The sequence below is a fragment of the Leptonychotes weddellii genome, chromosome 4, assembly GCF_054177405.1.
Source record: "Leptonychotes weddellii isolate Sample4059 chromosome 4, ASM5417740v2, whole genome shotgun sequence".
NCBI classification, from domain to species: Eukaryota; Metazoa; Chordata; class Mammalia; order Carnivora; family Phocidae; genus Leptonychotes; species Leptonychotes weddellii.
The window spans coordinates 24,751,035-24,771,756 of record NC_138372.1 but is presented as its reverse complement, the minus strand read 5'-3'; the positions used below and the strand labels follow the sequence as shown (position 1 = coordinate 24,771,756).

The 20,722-nt window shown below is 38.6% G+C and overlaps 1 protein-coding gene and 1 long non-coding RNA gene across 2 annotated transcripts in view; both read right to left on the bottom strand.

Moving 5' to 3' along the window:
- Positions 1 to 20,722, bottom strand: part of ZMYM4 (zinc finger MYM-type containing 4) — a 127,704-nt gene that overhangs the window by 90,683 nt on the left and 16,299 nt on the right. The gene's annotated exons all lie outside the window — the stretch shown is intronic.
- Positions 17,938 to 20,722, bottom strand: part of LOC145721235 (uncharacterized) — a 5,428-nt gene continuing 2,643 nt past the window's right edge. Inside the window, exon 2 of the long non-coding RNA XR_014144796.1 lies at positions 17,938 to 20,598. This is a non-coding gene — a long non-coding RNA (uncharacterized LOC145721235). The remainder of the gene's footprint in view (positions 20,599 to 20,722) is intronic.

The window sequence follows — 20,722 nt, the reverse complement described above, 5'->3', positions numbered from 1 at the left end:
CATGGGATAATGGGTAGTTATTATTTAACAGGTACATAGTTCAGTCTGGATGATGAAATGGTCTTCTTTTTTTTAAGATTTTATTTATTTATTTGAGAGAAAGTATGAACAGGGAGAGGGGCAGGAGAAGCAGACTCCCTGCTAAGCAGGGAGCCAGACATGGGGCTTGATCCCAGGACCCTGGGATCATGACCTGAGCTGAAGACAGAAATGTAACTGACTGAGCCACCCAGGCACCCCTGAAGTAGTCTTTGAGATGACAGTGGCTCTATAATAATTGGAAGCGATTAATGCCAATAAACTACGCACTTAAAAAAGGTCAAAGTGAATTTTATGTTATGTATATTTTACAAAAAAAAAAAAAAAAAAGGTGGGGCACCTGGGTAGCTCAGTCAGTTAAGCATCTGCCTTCAACTCAGGTCATGATCCCAGAGTCCTGGGATCGAGCCCCACGTCAGGCTCCCTGCTCAGCGTGGAGGCTGCTTCTCCCTCTCCTCCCCGTTTGTGCTCTCTGTTGCTATCTCTGTCTCTGTCTCTCAAATAAATAAAATCTTTTTTAAAAAATGGTAATAAACTAAAGAAAACTCAGTCATGGGTTCAAGAGCAAAACAGAGATAGAGAGGAAAGAATTGTGAAAATACAGTAATAGAAACTACCTAATCTGAACAAGAGAAAAAAAATATTAAAAAAAAAAATGAGGGGCACCTGGGTGGCAATGTCGGTTGAGCCCCAGCTCTTAGTTTCAGCTCAGGTTGTGATCACACATTGGGCTCCATGCTTGGTGCAGAATCTGCTTGAGATTCTTTCTCTCTGCCCCTCCCACTCATGCTCTCTCTCTCTAAAATAAATAAATAAATCTCAAAAAAAGAAAATGAACGGAGCCTCAGAAACCCACATGACAATATCAAAAAGAGTAACATTCATGTAAGCAGAGTCCCAAAAGGAGAGAAAAACTGTAGTGTGGAAAAAGTACTTAAAGAAATAATGGCCGGGCGCCTGGGTGGCTCAGTTGGTTAAGCGACTGCCTTCGGCTCAGGTCATGATCCTGGAGTCCCTGGATCGAGTCCCACTTCGGGCTCCCTGCTCGGCAAGGAGTCTGCTTCTCCCTCTCCCGCTCCCCCCTCTTGTGCTCTCTCTCTCTCTCACATAAATAAATCTTTAAAAAAAAAAAAAAAGAAAGAATGGCCAAAAACTTTCCAAATTTGAAAAAAAGATACATATCTGCAAATACGAGCTAAGCAAATTCCCAAATAGGATAAATCTAAAGACATCCAAACCAAGGTACTCATAATGAAACTGCTGAAAACTAAAGACAAAGAAAAAATCTTTAAAACAGCCAGAGAAAAATGACGTATTACTTATCATTGCAGGTTTCTCATCAGAAATCTTGGATGCCAAAAGAAAGAAAAAAACATTTTTTTTAAGATTTTCTTTCTTTATTTGAGAGAGAATTTGCGAGAGCACGTGCAAGTGGGGCAAGGAAGAGGACAGGGATAAGCCAACTCCGTACTGAGGGCACAGCCCAACACAAAGGTTGATCCCATGACCCTGAGATCATGACCTGAGCCAAAATCAAGAGCCAGACGCCCAACTGACTGAGCCACCCAGGTGCCCCAGAAGAAAACACTTTTAAAGTGCTGAAAGAAATGTCAACCCACACAGCTACATACAATGAAAATACCCTTTAGTGAGCATTTGAAATTTAGAATATTCTAAATTTTCTTATATTTTTTGTATAAAAAACCTTTCTTAAAGTTAAAGAATTGATAACGATCTAAATAAATATAACTATTTATAAATACAATCCATTCTTATACCCTTTATTTTATATGTCTGACAGCTGAATGTAAAAACATTATGTGATACAGATTTGTTATGTATATATGAGATGGCAACAACATAAAGGGAAAGGGTAAAACAACCTATATGGTGGGATCCAAAGTTCCAAGAAGTGATAAAGTATTGATTCTAAGAAGCCAGTCCCAAAATGTTAAAAATACCATGAGTCCATTTATGACATTCTCAAAAAGACAAAACTACAGTGACAGAAAATAAAACTGTGGTTGCCAGTGGTTAGGAGGGAATGGAGAATATGACAACAAAGGGATAACATGTAGGAATTTCTTGGAGCAACAGAATTGTTATTAATCCTATTTGTGGTGGTGCTTATAGGAATCGATACTTGTGTTTATATACAACTATACACCAAACATGAACAAAAGAATTTAAGCTACCATGTGTTCATCTCTAAAATAAAATACATATATGCATGCAAGATAAATATACACATAATTATAAATACACTGAGCAGTAATATTACAAGAGTTTTATCTTTATACTTTTTTAAATCTTTCAAATCATCTACAATGACTGTTGTCTTTAGAATAAAAATAAAATATTCAAAAATAACCACAATATACTTAATTAAGCTAAAAATATGCCACTCCAATACAGTTCTCTAATAGTACTATGTGGAAATGAGTAAATGAGAACATTGCAGAGTATTCTGAGATTTCCAAGTGTAAAGTTAATCATAATAGCAGGCAGTTGCAATCCCCTTCCCCAACTCTCTCTCACAACCAATCTCTCTCAAAATTTACTAACAAATACAGTTGACCCTTGAACAACATGGGGGTTGGGGCACTGACCCCACCCCCATTCAAAAATCCACAGATAGGGGCACCTGGGTGGCTCAGTTTGTTAAAACCATCCAACTCTTGGTTTCGGTTTGGGTCATGATCTTATGGGCTGTGGGATGGAGCCTTACACATGGGCTCCTTGCTCAGCGGGGAGTCTGCCTGAAAGATTCTCTCCCTCTGCTCTCCCTCTGCTCCTACTCCCACACGTGCTCTCTCTCTCTCAAAATAGATAAAGCTTAAAACACACACACACACACATACCTTCTGACTCCCCCAAGAACTTAACTACGAATAGCTGACTATACTGCAAGCCTTACAGAAAACACTAACAGTCCATTAATACATATTTTGTATATTAAATGTATTATATACTATATATTCTTAGAGTGAAGTAAGCTAGATAAAACATTACTAAGAAAATGAGGAAAAGAAATTACATTTACAGTACTGTACAGTGTTATCAGATAAAATCTGAGTATAGGGCACCCGAGTGGCTCAGTTAAGCAACTGCCTTCAGCTCAGATCATGATCCTAGGGTCCTGGGATTAAGTTTGCATCAGGCTCCCTACTCTGTGGGTGTCTGCTTCTCCCTCTGCCCCTCCCCCTGACTCATGCGCTTGCACTCGCATGCTCTCTCCCTCAAAAATAAATAAAATCTTACCAAAAAAACACCTGAGTATAAGTGGACCCATGAAGTTCAAACCCATGTTGTTCAAAGGTCAACTTTATTGAGATTCTGAGATGACGGAAGAGTAGGAAAGCACCAGGATTCTGTCTCCCCATCTAGACCACAATGACACAGGCATAATCTATCTTATATAACTGTTTTTGGAACTCTAGAGTCCATTGAAAGCATGCAACTTCTAGGGGGTAGGTTTGTAAGGGAAATTTTGGGTCAATTTCAGCTCTTAGCAGGGTAGCAGCTATCCATCCTCCATCTCCAACTACAGGGCAGGCAGCTGAACATACCTTCCAGAAGCAGCTTGTGAGAGCTAGGGTGGGCAAAAATGATCTGGTCCTCCAAGTATTGGGGATCTGTGCCCTAATTCCTCATTGCTGCTTCTGATCACAGTGGCCATTTTGGTTGCACCAACCCCCATTGCTACAGGCCCCTCCCCTTCTGCCCAGTATCCTTCCCCTCCCTTTCATTTTTTTTCTTTTGTCCCCTTTGGGAGCCAGACATTAAAAAGAGTAGGACATTCAAAAGCAACTGCACATACAGAAGAAATTAGAAACTCACCCTCCATATCCAGGGAAAAGCAGTGACTGAGAAAAGACCTGAGGAGAACTTAAATTGACACCTCTGGCTGATCCTAACTACAAAGACAGTCTACAACAATCAAAATAACGAAATATTTTTTTAAATTCTGAAGAAGGGGAGATTCTGATTATTAGACTGAAATGTCCAGTTTTCAACAACAACAAAAATCACAAATAACAGGAAAACACGGCCCATACAAAGGAAAAACATAAACAGGAACTATTCCTGAAAAAGACCTGATGGTAGACCTACTAAACAAAGACATTAGAGTAACTGTCTTAAAGATGCTCAAAGGGTCGCCTGGGTGGCTCAGTCAGTTAAGCGTCTGCCCGGGCTCCCTGCTTGGCAGGAAGCCTGCTTCTCCCTCTCCCACTCCCCCTGCTTGTGTTCCCTCTCTTGATGTGTCTCTCTCTGTCAAATAAATAAATAAATGAAATCTTTAAAAAAAAAAAAAAAAAGATGCTCAAAGAAGTAAAGGAAGATATACAGAAAGTCAAGAAAACAATGTATAAACAAAGTAGAGGGGCGTCTGAGTGGCTCGGTCAGTTAAACATCCTACTTCAGCTCAGGTCATGATCCCAGAGTCCTGGGATCAAACCCCATGTTGGGAGCCTGAGTGGGGAGCCTGCTTCTCCCTCTCCCTCTGCCACTCTCCTTGCTTGTGCCTTCTCTCTCTCTCTCTCTCTGTGTGTCAAGTGGATAAAATAAAATCTTTTCAAAAAATGTAAATTCCTCATAATCTGAAATAAAATATGTAATATAGATATAAAAAATAATAATAATAAACAAAGTAGAAATATCCATAGATTAAAAAAAGCCTATAAGGCAACCAAAAAGAAATTCTGGAGATGAAAAGTACAGTAACTGAAATGAAAAATTCACTAAGAGATTTAAAGACAGATAGGAGCAGGCAGAAGAAATAATCAGCAAACGAAGATAGGACAATGAAAATTACCAAGTTTAAGGAACAAAAAGAAAAATGACAGAAACAAAATTAAAAGAGTTAGGTACCCGAGGGACACAAACAAGCAGACCAACATACACACCGTGGGAGTCCCAGAAGAAGAGAGAGAGAAAGGGACAGGGAGAATATTTTTAAAAAATAATAAACTGAAAACTTCCCCAAACTTGATGAAAGACATGAATATAAATATCCACAAACCTCACATAAGACGAATTCAAAGAAATTCACACAGACACTTTGGATAGCCACAGACAAAAAATCTTGAAAGTAGCAAGAAAGCAATGATTCACATAAAATGGATCCTCAAGAAGTATATGCACAGGTTTCTCATCAGAAATGCTGGAAGCCAAAAACCAGTGAGCTAATATATTCAAAGTACTAAAAGAAGAAATAATCAGGGGTGCCTGGGTGGCTCAGTCAGTTAAGCATCTGCCTTCAACTCAGGTCTTGATCCCAGAGTCCTGGGATCGAGCCCCGTGTTGGGCTCCCTGCTCAGCAGGGAGCCTGCTTCACCCTCTCCCTCTGCCCCTTCCCCCTGCTCGTTTTCTCTCTCTCTCATAAATAAGTAAAATCTTAAAAAAAAAGGAATAGTCAAACAAGATTCCAATATCTGGCAAAACTGTCCCTCAAAAGTTAGGGAGAAGTTAAGACATTCTCAGATAAAGAATGCTCAAGGGTGTCCAGCAGTGTGAAATGAAAAGACAGTAAACAGTAATTCAAAGCCATATGAAGAAAAGAGGATCTCAATGAAGGTAAATACATGGCAACTGTAAAAGCTAGTACTGGGGCACCTGGGTGGCTCAACTGGTTAAGCATCTGCCTTCAGCTCAGGTCATGATCTCAGGCTCCTTGCTCAGTGGGGAGTCTTCCTCTCCCTCTGCCACTTCCTCTGCCCACTCCCCGATTCATAAGCTCTCTCTCTCTAATAAATAAATAAATAAAAACTTTCCCAAAAAATCAAAAAATAAAAGCTAGTATTATTCTAACTTTGTTTTGTAATTCCAAATGTTGTTTTCTACAGGATTTAAGAGACTAATGCAATCTAAAGAACGCCTACCTCGTGTTTTGGGGCATACAATGTATAAAGATTTAAGTCTGTGATATCAATAACCAAAGGGGTAGGGCTGGAGTTATAAAAAAGCAGTTACTCTATGTTATTGACATTAAGCTGGTATAAATTCAAATTAGTGTTGTAACTTTCAGATGTTAAATGCAATCCCCAGGGTAACCACAAAGAATATAGCTCTAGAATATACAGAGTATAAAATGAGAAAGGAGTTTAAACATCTCACTACAAAAAATATCTAACAAAAAAGTAATGCATGAAATGAGGAACAAAAAAGCTATAAAACATATAGAAAACAATTAGCAAAATGACAGAAGTCCCTCCTTATCAGTAATTAAAAGTTCTTAAAACTCTCCAATCAAAACATAGATCAGCAGAATTAATAAAAAGACATAATCCAGGGATGCCTGGGTGGCTCAGTTGGTTAAACGTCTGCCTTTGGCTCAGGTCATGATCCCAGGGTCCTGGGATGGAGTCCCATACTAGGCTCCTTGCTCAGTGGGGAGCCTGCTTCTCCCTCTGCCTACTCTCCCCCTGCTTGGGCTCTCTAGCACGCTCTCTCTCTCTCTCTGATAAATAAATGAAATCTTTAAAAACAAAACAAAAAAAGGCATAATCCAACTATATGCTGTCTTCAAGAGAATCACTTTAGATCCAAAGATAGATAAGATGAAAGTAAAAGAACAGGAGAAGATATTCCATGCAAATACTAACCAAAAGAGAGCAGGGCTGGCTACACTAACATTGTTCAAGATAGCCTGAACCTCAAAGGTTGCCAAATAACATTACATATGAATAAAACAGTCTGATACAGCAAGATATAGCAAATATAAACATTTACATACCTAATGACAAACCATCAAAATATATTAAATATATTAAGCTAAAACGGACAGAATTAAGGACAGAAATAGTTCTACAATAATTAGATACTTCAATACCCCACTCTCAATATTGGATAGAACAACCATACAGGAGACAGATAAGAAAATGAAGAATTTAACAACACAATAAACCAACTAGACCTAATAGACATATACAAAACACTCTACCGAATGACATCAGCATATACATTCTTTTCAAGTGCATGTGGGATATTTTCCAGGACAGACCATATGTTAGGCCACAATTAAGTCTCAACAGACTGGACTGCCTGGGTGGCACAGTCGGTTAAGTGTCTGACTCTTGGTTTCAGCTCAGGTCGTGATCTCAGGGTCATAGGATCGAGCCCCGAGTAGGGCTCTTGTGCTCAGCGTGAAGTCTGGTTGAGAGTCTCTCTCCCTCTCTCTGCCCCTCCCACTCATGCTCACTCCCCCTTGCTTTCTCTGAAATAAATAAATATTTAAAAAGAAAAAAAGGTCTCGGGGCGCCTGGGTGGCTCAGTTGGTTAAGAAACTGCCTTCGGGGGCGCCTGGGTGGCTCAGTTGGTTAAGCAACTGCCTTCGGCTCAGGTCATGATCCTGGAGTCCCGGGATCGAGTCCCGCATCGGGCTCTCTGCTCAGCAGGGGGTCTGCTTCTCCCTCTGCCCTCTTCCTTCTCGTGCTCTCTGTCTCTCATTCTCTCTCTCTCAAATAAATAAATAAAATCTTTAAAAAAAAAAAAAAAGAAACTGCCTTCGGCTCGGGTCATGATCCCAGGGTCCTGGGATCGAGCCCCGCATCGGGCTCCTTGCTCAGTGGGGAGCCTGCTTCTCCCTCTGCCTGCTACTCTGCCTATCTGTGCTCGCTCTCTGTCAAATAAATAAATTTTTAAAATCTTTAAAAAAAAAAGTCTCAACAGACTTAAAAACACAGATATCATACAAAATATCCTCTCCAACCACAACAGGATGAAGTTAAAAATCAGTAATAGAAGTAAAATGGGAAAATTCACAAATTTGTGTAAATTAATACGCTCTTAAGCAAGCAAAGGACCAAAAAAGAAATCACAAGGCAAATTATAAAATACTTGAGACAAATGAAAGCAAAAATACAACATAACAAAACTTACGGGATGCAGCAAAAACAATGCTAAGGAAAAAATTTACAGCTATAACACTTACCTACCATAAATAAAAAAGAGGGAAAATAAAGAAGATCTCCTATCAACAATGTAACATTACAACTTATGGAACTAGAAAAATAACAAACTAAACCCAAAGCAGGCAGCGGAAAGGAAATAAAAAAGATTGCATCAGAAATTATAAAAATAGAGAACAGAAAAAGAACAAAGAAAAATTAATGGAACCAAAAGCTGGTATTTTTAAATATCAACAAAACTGATAAAACTTTAGCTCTGTAGAGACTAAGAAAAAAGAGAAGAAAATGCTTGAATTACTAAAATAAAAAACAAAAGCGAAGACATTACTGGTTCTACAGAAATGAATAGAACTATAATAGAGTACTATGAATAATTTTACACCACCAAATTGGATAACCTAGATGAAATGGACAATTTCCTAGAAACACAAAACCTACCAAAACTAAATTATGAAGAAATAGGGGCACCTGGGTGGCTCAGTGAGTTAAGCATCTGACTTCAGCGCAAGTCATGATCTCAGGGTCCTGGCATCAAACCCCTCGTGGGGCTCTGAGTTCAGGAGGGAGTATGCCTGTCCCTGTCCCTCCCCCTCGGCCTCTTCCCCTCCCCCTGCTCATTCTCTCTCTCTCTCAAATAAATAAATCCTTAAATAAATAAAAAGATAATGAAGAAATAGAAAGCCTGAATAGACCTGTAACTAGTAAGAAAACTGAATCAGAAAAAAAAAAAAAAAAAGAAAACTGAATCAGTAAATAAAACTCTCTGAAAAAGAAAAGTCCTGGACTTGACAGCTTCATTGGCACTACAAAATAATGAAAAATACCAATCTTTCTCAAACTTACACCCCATGATCAAGTAGAATTTATTCCTAGAATGCAAGGATGTTTCAACATATGAAAATGAATCAACACAATACACATTAACAGAATGAAGGGAAAAAAAATACATGATTGTCTCACACCTGATGCAGAAAAAGCATGTGACAAAATGTAACACCCTCTCATGATAAAAACACTAACATGGTACAACACAGATGCAACTGGAGGAGATTATACTAAACGAAATAGAGACAGAAAGTAGAATGGTAGTTGCCAAAGATTGGGGGTAGGTGGGAATATGGATTATCACTTAATGGGTATAGTGTTTCAATTTTACAAGAAAAGTGCAGATGGTTGCACAACATTACAAACGTATTTATTATCACTAAACTGTGCACTTATAAGATGGTAAGTTTATGTATTTTCTACAACTATTTTATTTTTTAAGATGATAAGTTTATGTATTTTCTACAACTATTTTATTTATCTCTTTCCCCCTTAGGGTTACTTCTCTGTTACTGGTTAAGAGGCAAAATAAAGGATTTTTCAGATGTACCTTCTTCAGATGGAAGAATTCATCACCACCAAACAAATATTGAAGGTATATTTGTCAAGAAAAAAATGACACCACATGGAAATCAGGGTCTACCCAAAAGAATGAAGAGTACTAGAAATGTAAATATCTGAATGTAGCAATTATAAATATATTGCCTCTCAACTCCAAATCCACTTCTCTCTACCCTGCTTTGTGATAATGAAGCTGGTACCTATAAACATTTCTTCTCTGCCAGCTGACAAAATGTTAACCTTTGTCAGCAGATGGCACTGGACGAATACTCCAGACAGAAGTGAGTTCTCTTCCCATTAGTGTGCTCTAATCTGCTGGTTTCAGTGGAGGACAGAGGTGTGCAAAAGATCCAACGGCCCTCTCCCCAGGCACCAATTTCCCATCAAGTCTCAGTGACACATACACAACCCCATGGGTAGTTTCCCAGAAAATTCTGTCAGCACCCCTGAGGGCAGCTCACCAAGTTTCAGCAGCACTCCTACAGGCCAGACACTTCCCAGAGAATTATGCCACGGTCCCAGCTGGCTTCTCAGCCAGGTTCAGAAAAAAGCTGCCTAGTGACTTTTCTCAGCACCCCAAAAGGGGGTTTCCCGCTTGACAGCAAAAATCTGTGGCACCTCAAACTTCTCCATCATCCAGTGTGACCCAACCCTCTTCAACAAGATCTGAATTTCAGCCTTGAAGTTAGAAAATGGGGCATCTTCCAAATCTGTTCTATCCCTGCTACTGTGCCTCAGCCCTAGAAGTAGTAGCTGCTCCCTCTACCTACTACTGTGTATGCTTTAAAGTTCTCTTTCCCCTTAGGGTTACTTCTCTGTTACTGGTTAATAATTCTTTATATTAAACTTACCCTGTTCAGGGCACCTGGGTGGCTCAGTTGGTTGGGCGACTGCCAACTGAATCAGTAAATAAAACTGTTAAGGCAGCAGTGATAACTATAAGGTCTGTTACATGAGATGGATTCTCTGTGTGGTCTTGAACAAGTACACAGGAAAACAAGTTCAAATCCATGAACTATCAGATTAAATCACAGTCTGAAAAAAACCACTTTTATGCGGTATTAAAAAAAATCTCTTAATTCTTAAACTACAGGTTGATATTGCTAAAAATCAAAGGCAAAATTTTACTGTGCAAATAGCTGAATGATAACATTAGATGAATTCATAGTTTCACCAAGTTTCTCATGTGAAAGTAAGAGCAATGACTAGGAAAATATATGGGACCCTGAAACTTGAAATGGGAACATGTGGTTGAATCAGAATGAAAAAAATAATTTCAAACCTCCAGTGGCAGTAACCTACCCTTCTGTATCTAAAGACAGAAACTTTCCTTTGCTTGAAAGTCCTGTGATATTGTATGTTCAGCAAATGACTTGAAGGAGGATGCTCATTCTCCTCAAGACCAACTACAATCAACCCTATTGACGCTAGACCCCTAACTAGGTTCAAATTTCAGCATGTTATAGAGGAACAGGTACACAGAGGACCCAACAGAAAACAGCTTATACACTAAAAAATGCCAAAATTGTGTTAATATGTAAAGGAAAAAACCTGGGGGATGTGTGTTGAAAACAGATGCTAATACAGGTATTAGACCAAGGAGGTTAGAATTCATTAATATGAGTGAGCTTCTACAGATTCTGAATTTGATGTGATAACTTGTGCAGCTGAAGTTGCTGAACCTCTAATAGCACACTTGTTGACGGAAACATACTCAACAATATAGCTGTAATCAATAAGGAAATGCAAATCAAAATTATTCTAACAATGACAGTGAATATTTAATGAGGTTAAGATACTAAAGTTTCACTGGCATTATGTGGAAGAGGAAATCCAAAGGCTCAGGGAGACAGGAATATTAAGTGGATTTATCCTCTGCAAACTATACACCTATTACCCAACTGCATTCCCTGAGAAGGCCCAGAAGACACTATAATTAGTGAGGGAAGCACCACATATTGGAAAGCTGTGTGGCTGCTCTCTTTTTTAAGTCAGTTATGACTGCAGGGAATTTCACCACTGAGGTGGGTTCCCTGATTTCACTGAGGATGATGGGATCCCAAAGCAGCAGAGGCCAAGGGGCAGCACTTCACTCCAGAGATAAGGGCAGCAGGGACGTACCGGCAATCAGAATGCTTTGGCCCGCAGGGATCTTTGGCAGTGGCTAATTGATCACGATGTTCCTAGGAATGAAATAGATGGGCAGTTTAATCTATATAACAGAAAATGTCTAAATCTGGTGGCCCAAAACCGATTTGAGTCATCACAGTGAAAGTCACAGACATTTGCCCAGTTTCCAGACCTGGTCAAGTCACAGACCCACGGCCTCTTGTGATGGAGGAGAGACTGAGTCCACCTGAAGGAGGGCTCTGCACCATTACCACAAGTACACACCATAAATCTTTCTCCAAGCCTTCCCAAAAGGGACTACAGCCATAAGGTACAACAGTGGCTTTCAAGCAGGGGCAATTCTGCCCCCCAAATCTAGAAAATCTGGTGATATCTGGAGGTATTTTTGGTTATCACAACTGGGGAGCTGCACTGACATCTAGTGGGTAGAGGCCAGGGATGCTGTGAAACATCCAACAATGTACACTACAGTCACTACAACAGCTTAAAAGACCCTCTCTATTTAATTATCTCCCTGATCGCATCTCCTACCACTCACTACCTTGCTCACCCACCTTCAGCTACCACCTCTTTGATATTTTATATCATAAATATACACAGCATTCACCTGCCTTACAACCATTAGCCTTGTTGTTACCTCTACCTGGGATTTGCCTACTCTTAGATACCCACATGATGGCTTTCTCATTTTCTTCAGATTTCTGCTTAAATGACCCTATTTAAAATGGCAATGCCCCTTCCACCATAGCACAATGTATCCTCTTTCTCTGCTTTATGTTTCTCTATAGTAGTGTTCCATTTTAAATGCTCTACATTCATTATTTAACAGTTCTCTCTCCCATCAACAGAATATAAACTCTGTAAGAACAGAAATGCTCTCCATTTTATTCATTACTGTATCCTCAGTTCCTACAATGGTTCCTTGTACATAACAGACACTCAAACATTTGTTGAATGGAAGCATGAATTGTGACTGGATGGAAATTAGGGATGTGGAGCCCTGAGGAATTCTAAGATGACTCCTAAAGTGGTTATCTGCTTTTATCTGCCCAGTACCCCATTCTTCTGAAAAGTCACTTCTGATCATCAGATAGTTCAAACACATTTGCTCTTTAAAAATGTGACAATATTTTCAATGTAGGCAAATCTATTATTCTTTTGAATTATCTTTTTTTGGTTTATGCTCAAAAAGGCATTCCCCGTATCAAGATGTTTGTTATATTTACCTATATTTCCTTTGGGGAATGGTTTTGTTTTGTTTTGTTTTTGAAGATTTTACTTATTTGGACAGAGAGAGAGAGAGAGAACACAAGCAGGGGGAGCAGCAGGCAGAGGGAGAGGGAGAAGCAGGCTCTGGGACATGGGATCATGTCCCGAGCCGAAGGCAGTCAATTAATCAACTGAGCCACCCAGGTGCCCCATCCTTTGGGGAATAGCTTCATTTTCTTATATCCATATATTCAATCCCTATAAATTTCTTTTGGTATCTGGAGGAAGATTTAACTTTATTTTTTGCCCAAATGACCAGGAAACTGTCCAAACACAATTTAAAGAATAACTTTATTCTATATATTCTTATATACAGACATGAATCTCTTTTATTTGTAATAATTTAAGTGTTCCTATAGCAGTATTATATTCAAGATCCTGTAGAACAAGGTACCCACCATTCCCCTACTCCTCCACTCTCCCATTCTTCTTCTTTTTTTTTTTTTAAAGATTTTATTTATTTGACAGAGAGACAGCGAGAGCAGGAACACAAGCAGGGGGAGCAGGAGAGGGAGAAGCAGGCCTACCGCCGAGCAGGGAGCCCGAGGCGGGGCTCGATCCCAGGACCCTGGGATCACGACCTGAGCCAAAGGCAGACGCTTAACGAATGAGCCACCCAGGCGCCCCTCCCATTAGTCTTCTAATTCAAAACTGTTTTGGCTAGCTTTCACATAGTTATAAATCCTAATGAACTTCATCAGTTTTCTCAAAGTCTACCCTCCTCACCATCAAAAAGAAAAAGAAAAAGAAAATCCTGTTGGGTTACTGACTGATACAATATTAATGTTATGGGACGTGTATTTTTATTATATTGGATTTTCCGATCCAGGAATATGGCATATCACTTATTTTTTTTTAGGAGCCATCAAAGCATAATGGTTACAGATTCTTTGGATTTTGGAGTCACACAGCCTGAGTGGGTTCCAATCCCATTATCCCTTATTCTAGCACCTATATACCTTTGACAAGGTACTTTACCTCTCTGTTACCCTCAGGCATAACATTGTATTATGAAGTCATTTTCTGGAGTCAAGACATGTACTTAAAACAATGCTCATAAAGATTATTTGTTGTTGTAACTATTATTATTATTATTATTAATTACCATGTCCTTAGGTAAACTCTTGTCAAGTCTCATATTTATTAGTTTTATCCCAAGGAATTTAGTTTTGTATTACTTTGTGAATCAATCTTTTATTTTCCAACTACTTATAGTCAAAGTTATTAAATTTTATAGGATTTTTAAAAATATTTTAATATTGTCACTAGACATTTTACTATCCCGTTATAATCCTAGTACATTTTTCTTCTTCTCCGCCAGATTGCTTTCATTTTTGAATTTTTACTTCTGAGCCCTAAAATATTTTCTACTGATACTCTTGAGATTGCCAGGCAAATAAATGTATCATCAGAAAAAATAATCATAATTTTGTTCTCCAATTTTCCAAGATTTACAACTCTTGTTTCTTTTCCTCATCTAACTATATTGTGCCCTAGAACTTCCAGAACAGTAATAAATAATTATGATAATAGCAGGCATCCTTCCTAAATTTCAAGGGTGACTGCTGGATTCTAACACGTTTTATTATGTGAAAGACCCTCTATTCTTAGTTTTATAAAAAGAGACTTTATTAACAGAAAATGAATATTAAATATATCAAGGTCTTTATTAGCATCTTGATGTAAGATCTTTTCTATTTTGGCAAATATTATTAAAAACATGAAAATGGATATTCCTCAATGGTACAAAGAAAAATTAGAAACTTGGGCTGTTCTTTGACATTAATGGCCATTTCTTAAATGGTATTGGCCTTTCCAGGTTTTCTACCTCTTGAATCAATTTTAGTAACTTATTTCAGAAAATCTTCCATTTCATCTAAAGGACTGAGTTAATTATACCTCAAAAAGTCCAACATATTACCCCCAAACTATTTATGGTTATTATAGCTTTTCTTCTCCTTAACACTATTTGTTTTCCTTTCTTTTCCTCAATTAGACTTGTCAGTAACTTGTTTACTCTACTGGTCACTTCACAAGGAATCAGCTCCTAGTTTTATCAGTCCATACATTTTCTACTTAATTCATTTTTTCCCACACTTTATTTTCAACTTTATTAATTCCCTTGTGCTTTCCTCAGGTTTATTTCATTGTTCTAACACATACAGTTAAATAGTAATTCTTTTCTTTTTAACGTTAAAGCACTTAATACAAAATATATTCTTTATAGCCTGCTCACATTCCAAGTTGTGATATGGTTTGCTCTGTTACATTCTCTTACTATGATTATTGAGGTATAACTGACATATTCACTGTTATACTCTCAACAGTTTGTAATTAAAGTCAGCTTCAACTTGTTTAACCCAAAAATTATTTACCAGTTCTAAAATTTCCAAATGGTTGGGTTGTTTTAACTGACTTTACTCATTTCAGCTTTATTGCATTGTGGTCAAGAATGCAGTCTCTAAATTTTAAGGTTTTAAAATCTACATTTTTTCTGGAAGTATGAATTATGTGTCAATTATGATTAAATTCCATAAATGTTCCATGAAAGTGTAAAAGATGATAATGTTTTTCTAGAAGTGTACCAAGTTCAACTGAACTTCAGTTCCTCTAAACTGTTAAAACTTTTGTTTTGTATCTGCCCATACAAGATTTTTTGATACATGATTCTTGGCAGTTACATCCTCAGTGTGAATTATAGCTTCTAGAAACAAAGTCAGAGATTTCTGACAGTTAATTACTTTTGCCATGAATAGCTTATTTTTAACTTTTATTAGTTTCATTTTAGATTTCTAAGTAACATAAAGTAGAGATGATACTCAACATGAGAGTCTTTGTCATTTAACCTTTTTAAATGGTCTTCAAATGAATCTAATTATGAATGTGAAAAACACTTAGAGGACACAGATTCCTACACCGGGTAGAAATTTCAAAGAACCCTTCTAAATCTAAAATTTAAGATGATACGACTTTAAACAGTGATCAAGTGTTAGGGTCTCTAAATACCATTTCCCACTAAAAGGAACCAGACCTTCTGGGAAAAATGGCTGATTTCAGGTCTGGAGTAGGAATTATACTGATGAGCCTGATTCACCCTGCACCAAAAAACAAGGAAGTTATCAAAGACTACTGGAGTCATGACAAAATGACTCAAGAGCTAATGTAAAGAGGCTTTTACCCACCAAACATGGCATAATAGACTGACATACAATAAATATAAAAACCTATTTGTAATGATTTATCATGATACCACCTTTATTCCCCTTACTCCAAAAAACAATCCTCATTGGTCATTTGTGGAGGCCTCCAAGTCTTCAACTCATTCTTAAAAATGACAAAAGAGGGGGCACCTGGGTGGCTCAGTCGGGGTTTATTGGCTCAGGATCCCGGGATCGAGCCCAACATCAGGATCCCTGCTCAGCAGGGAGTCTGCTTCTCCCACTGCCCCTCCCCACTGCTCATGATCTCTCACTCTCTCTCAAATAAATAAAATCTTTAAAAAAAAAAAATGACAAAAGAATCAAGCATTTACCTTTTTTTTCCGTCTGTCTTGTCTTTATGTTGTATTAACATATTTCAAGGCAATAAAGAAACCAACTGTTCGTTGATAAGGGAAAGCTCTCTACAAAATAATCATAACAGACACTGGAAAAATAAAAGATTTAAGAAACCATCATTTTATAATACCTAATAAAATAGTGAATCAAGAAATAATTATCGGGGTGCGTGGCTGGCTCACTCAGTGGAGCCTGCAACTCTTGATCTCAGGGTTGTGGGTTCAAACCCCACACGGGATATAGAGGTTACTTAGGGAATATAATCTTAAAAAAAAAAAAAAAAGAAATAACTACCAATGAACGCTAAAACCACTCAGGTAAAAAACTGAAGGGGAGGGGCACCTGTATAACTCAGTAGGTTAAGCGTCCGACTCTTGGTTTCGGCTCAGGTCCTGATCTCAGGGATGTGAGATTAGGCCCTAACATCAGGCTCCATGCTCACCATGGAGTCTGCTTAAGATTCTCTCTCCTGGGGCGCCTGGGTGGCTCAGTTGGTTAAGCGACTGCCTTCGGCTCAGGTCATGATCCTGGAGTCCCTGGATCGAGTCCCGCATCGGGCTCCCTGCTCGGCGGGGAGTCTGCTTCTCCCTCTGACCCTCCCCCCTCTCATGTGCTCTCTCTCATTCTCTCTCAAATAAATAAATAAAATCTTTAAAAAAAAAAAAAAAAAAAAGATTCTCTCTCCTGCGGGGCAGGGGGCCTTAGGTGGCTCAGTCAGTTAAGCGTCTGCCTTCAACTCAGGTCATGATCCCAGGGTGCTGGGATCGAGCCCCACATTGGGCTCCCTGCTCAGCAGAAAGTCTGCTTCTCCCTCTCCCTCTGCTGTTCCCCCTGCTTATGCTCTATCTATCCATCTAAGATAAATAAATAAAATCTTAAAAAAAAAAAAAAAGATTCTCCTGGGAAGTCTGGGTGGCTCAGTTGGTTAGGTGTCTGCTTTCAGCTCAGGTCATGATCCCAGAGTCCTGGGATCAAGTCCCCCACTGGGCTCCCTGCTCAGTGGGGAGACTGCTTCTCCCTCTGCCTGCTGATCCCCCTGCTTGTATGCGTGCTCTTGTGCTCGCTTTCTCTGAAAAATAAGTAAGTAAAATCTTAAAAAAAAAAGATTCTCTCTCCCTCTTCCTCTGCCCCTCCCCCGCTCACTCACACTCTTGCACACTCTATCTCCTTCTCTCAAATAAATAATCTTTAAAAAAAAACTGAACAGGAACTTTTAAATATACAGATTAAGCTGACATCACCTGAACAAGGACGAACATGATTCACTAGTGGTATCACAGGAAGAACACAGCACCACCTATGAAGAATTCTTTCAAAAAAAAATTGAACCTGAATCTAATCACACTTCTACAAGTTACAGGAAACATGAAGAATAGAGGAACATGTTCAATGACACTAGAATATAAGCAGCAAAGCCCAGGATGTGGGAAATGCTGCAAAACAAATCATCCAGTGTCTTCTAAAAATAAATGGCAGTGTTTAAAATGGGGAGATTTACTGATTAAAAGAGGCTTAAAAGACATAACCCACAAACCTTGTTTTAGCTACTAACTTTGTGAAACAAAGTTGTACAAATATTAGGTGACATTAAGGAATCATGTTGATTTTGTTCAGTGTGGTAACAGTATGATTTTTTTAAAAAAGAGACAGCATTTGTTAGAGATTCATGCTTTGAGTATTAATAGGTGAAATGAAATATGTCTACAATTTGCTTTAAAATATTACAGGGAAAGACATGTGAGATGAAAAAATAAAAGGCAGAAAGTTGATGACTGTTAAAGAAGACAAATAACAAATACATGACCATTAGTTGAACTATTTGTTCTACATTTACAGTTTAAATTTCCGTAACAAAGGTTTTAAAAAGGTAGTAACCAACTAGAAACCTCTTAAATGCAGAGTTATACTCCTCACACAAAACAAGCAGTTTTTTTTCTATATAACTTATCACTTACAACAACCCTGAAAATAACTATTTTGGGGTCTTTCTGTATTCTTTTCTTCCAACAAATGACAACTAAACAAATAAAATAAATCTTCCTTTGTTACTAGATACGACACCCTTTTTTTCCTTCATAATGATCAGATATTGTTTCATTAAAATTTATTTTCCATATATAAAAATTAGTGAGGAAAATATCTACTTCTCTTACATGTTGAGACATCAAACATGAAGAAAAACTGAAGGACAGTAAGCATGCATACTTTCTGTAACTATCTTTAAAGAAATATTTCAACTCTGACATAAATTCTATGAAAAACTATGTGAAGATCATATAAAAAAGAAACTTACTATGATATAATGGAATTCAAGAAAAGAAAACATCATAGTCAATTTCAGGGGAACAAAAGGGTTGAATGAAAGGAATAATTGGAGCAAACATTTGCTTCTTAAATAATTCAAGTGTCACACAGAATGGAAGGCAAGAAAAAAGTAATGTTCACATTCACTTCCCAACAATGACTTCCAAGGCTTCCATGACACTACCCAATCTCTCCCCTTTGCTTCTAGAAATCACCACCTAGTGTATGCTAATATTTCTTGTGCAGTAACCTACTGAAACCTACTAAGTTAGACAGACCTTTATTTCTATTTTATCTGTAAGGAAACAAAAACCATGTTAATGGTAAGAACCAAGGCCAAAACCTACAATGACAGTGGTTCCTACTCTGCAATCCTCCACCTAATCTATTTCAGAAGGTCTGGGACAGATAGGGACTAGACATTTGTGTACTGTGAAGGAGCAGGGATAGAATTCCCTCAGGGGATTCTGAGGTATATTGCTAATTAAAAACGAATACACCATGATATGTTTTCTCCTTGGGTCCCCTGCTGTTATCTATCTGCTGATTCCCATAAATCAAATTTGTGTCTGTATATGTGTATGTTCACCAGCCTCAATCTCAATTTCTGCTCTCTGAAAAACAATGTTAAGATTCTCTCCTTCTCCCTCTGCCCCTCTCGCCACCCCTCCCCCCACCTCTTGCAGACTCTCTCTAAAATATATATATATATACACACACACACGTATTTTTTTCTCTAGGTTTATTGTTAACTATATAATACATAACACATATAACATACAAAATATGTGTTAATCAACTGTTTACATTATCACTAAGGCTTCCAGTCAACAGTAGGGTATTAGTAATTAAGTTTTAGGGGAGTCAAAAGTTATAGGCAGGGGTGCCTGGCTGGCTCAGTCAGAAAAGCATGAGACTCTTGATCTTGGGGTTGTGAGTTCAAGCCCCACACTGGGTGAAGAGATTATTTAAAAATAAATAAGGGTCACCTGGGTGGCTCAGTCGGTTAAGCGTCTGCCTTCGGCTCAGGTCATGATCCCAGGGTCCTGGGATTGAGCCCCGCACTGGGCTCTCTGCTCAGTGGGGAGCCTGCTACTCCCTCTCCCTCTGCTATTCCCCCTGCTTATGCTTTCTCTTGCTCTCTCTCCTACTTTCTGTCAAATAAATAAATAAAATCTTTTAAAAATAAATTAATAAAATATTTTTAAAAGGCTATAGGCAGATTTTTGACTGTGGGGGGACTGGTGCCCTAACCCCAATATTGTTCAAGGACCAACTACACATACATATGATAAAGTCGAATGTATAAATTAGGCACAGTAAGGGGCGCCTGGGTCGCTCAGTCATTAAGCATCTGCCTTCGGCTTGGGTCATGGTCCCAGGGTCCTGGGATTGAGCCCTGCATCAGGCTCTCCTCGGCGGGAAGCCTGCTCCTCCCTCTCCCACTCCCCCTACTTGTGTTCCCTCTCTCTGTCAAATAAATAAATAAATATCTTTTAAAAAAATTAGGCACAGTAAGAGACTTACACCATTAATAGAACAAGTATAGCACTATACTATAATAAAAGTTAAGTGATCTCTCTCTCAAAATATAGTACCGTATTCACCCTTGTGTTGACATGAGATGATAAAATGCCTATGTAATGAGATGAAATGAGGTGAACAACCTAGGCACTGTAACACAGCGTTAAGCTACTACTGACCTCCTGACAATACATCAGAAGGAGGACCATCTGCTTCCGGATGGACTGCGGTTGACCTTGGGTAACTGAAACCACAGAAAGCAAAACCACAGATTTGGGGCGGGGGGTGGACTATTGTGTTGGTTTTGTAATTCCCTCCTACTATACTCAACTTTTAATAAAGTCTTGTTTAAAAGTTACAACCTGGGGGGCACCTGACTTGGTCAGTCAGTAGAGCATGTAACTCTTGATCTCAGGGTCGTAAATTCGAGCTCCACATTGGAAATAGAGATTGCTTAAAAAATCTTTAAAAGTCACAACCTGGGGCGCCTGGGTGGCTCAGTTGGTTAAGCGACTGCCTTCGGCTCAGGTCATGATCCCGGAGTCCGGGCTCCCTGCTCAGCGGGGAGTCTGCTTCTCCCTCTGACCCTCCCCCCTCTCATGT